General features: G+C 43.2%; 1 protein-coding gene across 1 annotated transcript in view; it reads right to left on the bottom strand.

Moving 5' to 3' along the window:
* Nucleotides 1-6,927, bottom strand: part of LOC115219495 — a 13,457-nt gene extending 6,530 nt beyond the window's left edge. The window contains exon 1 of the mRNA XM_029789669.2: nucleotides 6,905-6,927. The gene's annotated coding sequence lies outside the window, so the exon portion shown is untranslated. The remainder of the gene's footprint in view (nucleotides 1-6,904) is intronic.
* Nucleotides 6,928-7,500: the final 573 nt, after the last annotated feature.

Genomic DNA, 7,500 nt, shown 5'->3' with positions numbered 1-7,500 from the left:
CGGACGGCCACGATCGGATGGTGTTTGTTACGTCCCCAAAGCACGGAGGCCAGTCTATGCGGTACTGGCTACGGCCACGTTCGGATGATTTTCTTGTGTGCCACCGGCACTGGTACCACAAGATACAAATTCCATTGATGTTCATCTATTTTGATTTGTTTTGATTTGATTTTCACTTGCCTCACAGGTCTTCACAAGTGTCACAAGAAGGAAGGTATGCACAGGTGGACTGACTACGTCCCAGGTAGGGGCCACGGGTTATGGCCTGACTAGTCTTGCCGGGTCTTCGGATGGTGTTTTTATGTGCCACCGACACAGGTGCCAGATGAGGCTGGCGAACGGCCACGATCGGATGGTGTTTGTTACGTGCCCACAGCACGGAGGCCAGTCGATGCGGTACTGGCTACGGCCACGTTCGGATGGTTGTCTTGTGTGCCACTGGCACTGGTACCACAAAGATACAAATTCCGTTGATGTTCATCTATTTTGATTTGATTTGATTTGATTTTCACTTGCCTCAACAGGTCTTCACAAGTGTCACAGGAAGGAAGGAAGGTATGCACAGGTGGACTGACTACGTCCCAAGTAGGGGCCACGGGTTATGGCCTGACTAGTCTTGCCGGGTCTTCGGTTGGTGTTTTTATGTGCCACCGACACAGGTGCCAGATGAGGCTGGCGAACGGCCACGATCGGATGGTGTTTGTTATGTGCCCACGTCACAGAGGCCAGTCGATGCGATACTGGCTACGGCCACGTTCGGATGGTTTCCTTGTGTGCCAACGGTACTGGTACCACAAAGATACAAATTCCATTGATGTTCATCTATTTTGATTTGGTTTGATTTGATTTGATTTGATTTTCACTTGCCTCAACAGGTCTACACAAGTGTCACACACTTGCCTCAACAGGTCTTCACAAGTGTCATAAGTAGGTGTCACACACTTGCCTCAACAGGTCTTCACAAGTGTCATAAGTAGGAAGGTATGCACAAGTGGACTGACTACGTCGCCGGGTCTTCGGATGGTGTTTTTATGTGTGCGGTACTGGCTATATATATATATGTAGGTATATAAGTGAGTATGTGTGAAGGTATGTGGCTTGGTGGTTAGGGAAACCAGCTCACCATCGCAAGGTTGTGAGTTTGGTTCCTTGCAGTGTATCATGTCCTTGAGCAAGGCACTTTATTTCATGTTGTTCCAGTCCACTTGCCTGGCAAAAATGAGTAGTACCTGTAATTTCAAAGGGGGCCCAGCTAAGTCAAATTCTGTGTCACACTCACAATTTCCCTGAGAACTACATTAAGGGTATGCATGGCTGTGGAATACTCAGCCACTTGCACGTTAATTTCAAGAGCAAGCTGTTCCATTGATCGGATCAAGTGGAACTCTTGTCATGGTAAATGATGGAGCGCCAGTAAGTGTGTGTGTGTGTGTGGAACATGGACACTGAATGATAACGAGGCAAAGTACACAGGTCAATACACCAAGCAATTAAGTACTTAAGTCGATACCCCTTCTGATTACACAGGTGTGGCTGTGGGGTTCAGAATTCGACCCCACTGTATTGATGCTCTCAGCAGGTGTATTGTAGTACTATAGCTGTGGGTCATTCAGTACTTTATGAGTGAAACTAGTAGACAGAAACTGAAGAAGCCTATCATACAGGGCTGTGGAGTTGAAACAAAAAACTTTGACTCTAACTCCTCTACTATTGGCACCTCCGAATCCAACTCCTCTACTATTGGTACCTCCGATTCCAACTCCCCTACTATTGGCACCTCTAACTCCGACTCCTTTACTATTGGCACCTCTGATTCCGACTCCTACTATTGGCACGTCTGATTCCAACTCCTCTACTATTGGCACCTCTAACCCTGACTTCTCTACTATTGACACCTCTGACTCCATCTCCTCTACTATTGGCACCTCTGATTCTGACTCCGCTACTATTGGCACCTCTGATTCCGACTCCTCTACTATTGGCACCTCTGACTCCGACTCCTCTACTATTGGCACCTCTGACTCCGTTTCGCTACTGTTGGCACCTCTGACTCTGACTCCTCTACTATTGGCACCTCCAACTCCGACTCCGACTCCTCTTTATGTAATTAAGTGATTGTGGTCTACATATCTCATAAAGCATATGCATATGCTTGTACTTTGAGTAGGCCTATATGTTATAACTAGTTTATTAAAAAGAATAAAGATATTGTGAGTCGGAGTCAGAGTTGGTATAGTTTTGCCGACTTCGACTCTAACTCCAGCTACCCCTTAGTTGTTTCTGACTCCAACTCTGACTCCATAGCCCTGCTATCGTAAATCAATGCCTCAATCAGATTATTGGGTGCTGATAAGGCAGTGAGCTGGCAGAAATGTTAGCATGCCAGGCAAAATACTTAGTGACATTTTGCCTGTCTTTATGTTCTGAATTCAAATTCCGCTGAGGTCGATTTTGCCTTTCATCTTTTCAGGCTCTATAAATTAAGTACCAGTTGCATACTGGGGTTGATCTAATTGACTGGCCCTCTCCACCAAAATTTCAGGCCTTATTCCTAGAGTGGAAAAGATTATTGGGTGTTGCTATATATCGCTAGTCACAATGCGCTTCCTTGCACTGTTGTGGTTTTTTTTGGATGATGCTACCTGTTGGTTGAGCAGGCAGGTGGATATTTCAACCAAACAGAAGACTATTCTGTCACAGGGTGGTGACCCATTTACAAACAAGTGTACTGGAGCAACAGCAAATGAAGTGATTCGCTCAAGAACACAATGCGTTTCCAGTCTGAGAATTGAAACTACAATCTTGCAATTGTGAGTACAATCTTGCAATTGTGAGTACAACACCCTAACCGCTAGGCTACAGGCCTTCACTCCCTCCCTCATGCACATGTATGTATATGTGTGTGTGTGCATCTGTGTATGTGTGTTTGTGTGAGTTTCTACTACCCCTCGTTCCTCATGTATGTTCCTTAGTCATAAACTAAAGTCTCATTCAAATGATGCCATTCATTTCCAGTTCTCCATTAACAATGTCTAGGATGGTCAATCAGGCACTGCTCAAAGGCCCAGAGGTCCGAGGGGCACACACTCTACATGTTAACTCTACTAAATCAATGTTAAGGGGCCCAGTAAACAGTTATGCCTGAGGGCCCTTGATACTCTCATTCCACCCCAGCCCAACAAGCTCTTGACTCCTTTTCAATACCAACCAATGTGAAACTCTTTTTGGTTCCTCTGGGTAAGAGTCTTCTACTTTGGCCTCGGGCCAACCAAAGCCTTGTGAGTAGATTTGATACATGAAAACTGAAAGAAGACTGTCATATACACATGTGTATATATATGTGTATATATATATATATATATATATATACATACACATACACACACACACACACACACACACACACACACACACACACACATATATATATCAAAAGGATGTTATAATACTGTTCCACATATACAAAAACAGCCATACCAACAATCCAGCATATTTCCATCATCAGCTACCCCACGGATATCATTATGGTTTCAACACCTGAGCAGTACCATTCAATCTGGTGGTGTCATGTATGTATGTATGTACATATGTATGTATGTGTGAGTGTATGTGTGTGTGTATGCATGTGTGTGTGTATGTATGTGTGTGTTTTTGTATATGTTTGAACCTCTCCACTACTTGGCAACTGTAGCTGGTTTGTTTACATCCCCATAACTTAATGGCTCAGCAAATGAGATCAATAGAATAAGTATCAAGTTTAAAAAGAGAAAGAAGTACTGGTGGTGCTCCAGCATGGCCACAGTCAAATGACTGAAATAACAATAACAAAAAGAAAATTCTGCATTTACTTTATGAACCCAGGTAAAGTGGGTTAGTAAAACTCCCCCCTCCACCTGTGTTCTTATCAGTGTGTGTGTGGGGGGGTGAAGTACCAAAGAGGATCATAAACAATAAGGTGTGACAGTAGTAAATTTAACTGGAATCTAGAATCGTCAGCCACAAAGATAACACATTTGATAGATTAATATGAAACAATTGTGCTAAGTTACTTAGAAAGCACCTGGCATACTTTCTCCTCCACCTCCTGCTATTCCCTCCCCGTTCCTTCTCTTCCCTTCTTCCTCTCCACCACCTCTTCCTGATAATGACTGTGGTGATGGTGGGCAATGAGAGAGATTCTATTCTAGCACTCAACCTGCTGGAATTAGCTGCCAAATCTTCCTCAAAATCCTAGCAAAGACAAAAGAAAAAAAAAAGAAGAGAATGTGCAGATATGGTCATGTGGCAATAAGTTTACTTTCCAAGCATTTGGAGTGAGAACTACATTAAAGGTGGATATAATTTCTTTATTTGTGAATTAAGGCCACCATTGATTTCATGTTAAGTAAAGTAGGAAAATGTCCTAGTGCCTTAACAATTCTTCAAGCCGATCACATGGAGAAAGATGTTTGCCTCAATCTTATATCAGGTCATTAAGAATGAAATGTCTGATTTTCTTATGTACCAAGTTTGGCAGTTATTAACTTTAATGTTTTATCCTGACAATTCTTTGTTTTACAACATTGAAGAGTTACATCATCACTTTTCGAAATGCAATTCATGGTGTCTGGTTATATTGTGAGTTTTTACTAGTAAATAATTTTTTGTGAACCCATGGATAGATCAAAAATTCTTGTTGTTTATGAATATCAGTTCCATTGCAGAACCAATGCAACCCAGACAGCTTGAAACATCAATAAGGTGTTTGGTGACGATGTAGCGAATGAGTGCACTGTATGCTGATGGTTTGAGAGGTTCCGGTCTGGTGACTTCTCTTGTGAAAATCAGCCCCATGGTAGACCTGAGACCCAAGTGGATAATGATGAGCTGGAAACTGTAGTGGAAGTGGATATATCTCAAACTATGCGTGAGTTAGCAGCAAGGTTTGATGTTTCAATTCCACCTGCACTGGACCATCTGAAACAAATCAGCAAGGGAAAGAAGCTGGACAAGTGGGTACCACATGAACTGAATGAGCATCAAATGTCACATCATCTTCAAACTTGCTGTTCTTTGCTGCCATGGCATAAAAGCGAACCATTTTTATATCATGTTGTTACATGTGATGCAAAATGGATTCTTTTCAACAACAGTGAGCATTCTGCATGGTGGTTGGATAGAGACAAAGTGCCAAAACACAATCCAAAAAGGAATATTCACCAAAAATGGCTAATGGTGTCTCTTTGGTGGTCTAATTGGTGGTCCACAACAGCTTCATGAGATCTGGTAAGCCAATTACAGCGGATGTATATAACAACCAACTGGATGAAATTAAACAACAATTAAACAACTGAGATTGGTCAACAGAGACAGGCCAATTCTCTTGCAAGATAATGCTTGACCACATGTTGCACAAAGAACGCTACTCAAGTTACAGGAACTAAACTTGAAAATACTGTCATCCACCATATTCACCAGACCTTGCAGCAACTGACTATCACATTTTCCAGGCATTAAATAACTTTTTACAAGGGAAAAACTTCAAATCTGAAGAAGATGCAAAAACAGCCTTTTCTGATTTCATCACCCCTTGCTCTCCAGAATTCTTCCCCACCGGCATAAATAAGCTATCAATCAAATTGATATGCAACACGCCAGGTGTCAAAGTGATCGCAGAACAATGTGAGATTAAGCATTTTGCCAAAACCTTGCCAAAACTGACCTCACCTGTGTTTGTGCCATGTAAAAAACACTGAGTCCACTGTACTAAGTGGTTGGTGTTATGAAGGGCATCCAGCTGTAAAAATCCTGCAAAAACAGTCACAGATGTTTTGTGCAGGCTTCTGCCTGGCCAGCTCTTGTCAAACTGCCCCACCCATGCCAGCATGGAAGGCAGACATTAAATGAGGATGATGATGATGATGATGATGATGATATATATATATCCTGGATCACCTGGATTAGCCAGGCAGTGTGGTACTGAGTCAGCTCCGCTGGCCACAGCATTTGCTCCATTCCCTTCATGTGCTTGCCGTTCTCCTCCACGTTGTTACAAACATCTTACTCAAATCATCTTTCCACCTGACTGGAGGCCTTCATCTAAGTGGCCTCTTCTGTTCACATGGGTACCAATCAATGGCAGCACCAGTGGAGGCACAATGGCCCAGTGGTTAAGGCAGTGGATTGCGGGCGTAAGAACGTCGTTTTGATTCCCAGACCGAGCATTGTGAGTGTTTATTGAGCAAAAATACCTAAGCTCCACAAAGCTCCGGTGGGGGTGGGGGCGGGGGTGAACCCCTTTCACCACAACTTTCTCACACTCTTTCTTCCTACTTCTGCCACAAAGCAGAGGAACCATAGTGTAACCCACAATGGTGTGGTAAACTTTCAGACCCTAGTCTAGATTGCGAATCCTCTGTACCCCAGGATGGTTCAGCTCTCCACCCGTTAAAAGCCACCGTTTACGGAATGAGGTTAACAACGTAACTTTTGAACCCCGTGCAACTGCCAGTCTATCGCGTGTGGTGGGTGGATCTTCAAGTTGCCACACGCATTCTTAGTAGCTCAGAGTAGGCTCGCATTAGAGATTATTCTTTGTGGCTAATGGCGTGAGTCCTGATTGGAAGAAGAAGAAGAAGGAGAAGGAGGAGGAGGAGGAATAGTAGAAGAAGAAGAAGAAGAAGAAGACGGCACAAGTCCACTGGACTGTCTGTGAACCTTACGACATGACTGGTCCATTGTAGCTTAGCATGGTGGTATTCTGTGATGACATCCTTCACTCCACACACACATAAATGCATTATCTTTCTTTCTTGTCTTGACTGCCGGCTGCGAAGCATCTCTTATCGTCTCATGACTTTCATCTCTTACGTTCATCTCTTATGTTCCTGCCTCAAAGCCTTCATTCTACACATGCCAGCTCAACTTGATTTGTCTCTATTAGTCGAAAGACACCTGTTGTCATATTCTTGTTGTTTGTATTTGTGTAACATTTTCTCCACTTTTTTTGTCTTTGTTGTCATACACATTTATTTGCTTTCTCCCAAAAAATTGAATGCTCTTAGCTTAGATTTTTGGGGCCAGCCAGATTTGAACAGTCTCAAGTGTAACTGGCCAAAACTGTAAGGATGATTTAGAAACTTGACTGATGAGAGAAGACTGTGAGTGTCCATATTTTTCCTGTCTGTCTTTGTATTGTTTATCTGTCCAGATCTTTTATTGTTGCCTGTTGCTTTCTTGTTCAATTTTTTGGATTTATATACACAGAAGGAGGAGGAGACCCCCTTCGGTCATTCATGACCATAGGATTGCACCTAGAAAGTTACCCTCTGAGGCACAAATCTGAGCAAGGTTGTTTGTGGAAGGCCAGCAGTTGCCCATGCATACCAGCCTCCCCTCTACATGCCACCAGTGTTATCCAAGGCAAAGGCAAAGAGGTCAATACAGCTTGGAACCAGTGACATCGCAACTCATTTCTACACCTGAGTGAACTGGAGCAACGTGAAATAAAGTGTCTTGCTC

The sequence above is a fragment of the Octopus sinensis genome, linkage group LG14 (genome assembly GCF_006345805.1).
Source record: "Octopus sinensis linkage group LG14, ASM634580v1, whole genome shotgun sequence".
Taxonomy (NCBI): Eukaryota; Metazoa; Mollusca; class Cephalopoda; order Octopoda; family Octopodidae; genus Octopus; species Octopus sinensis.
Note: the sequence above shows the minus strand (reverse complement) of the source record. Positions and strands in the feature narration are given on the sequence as shown.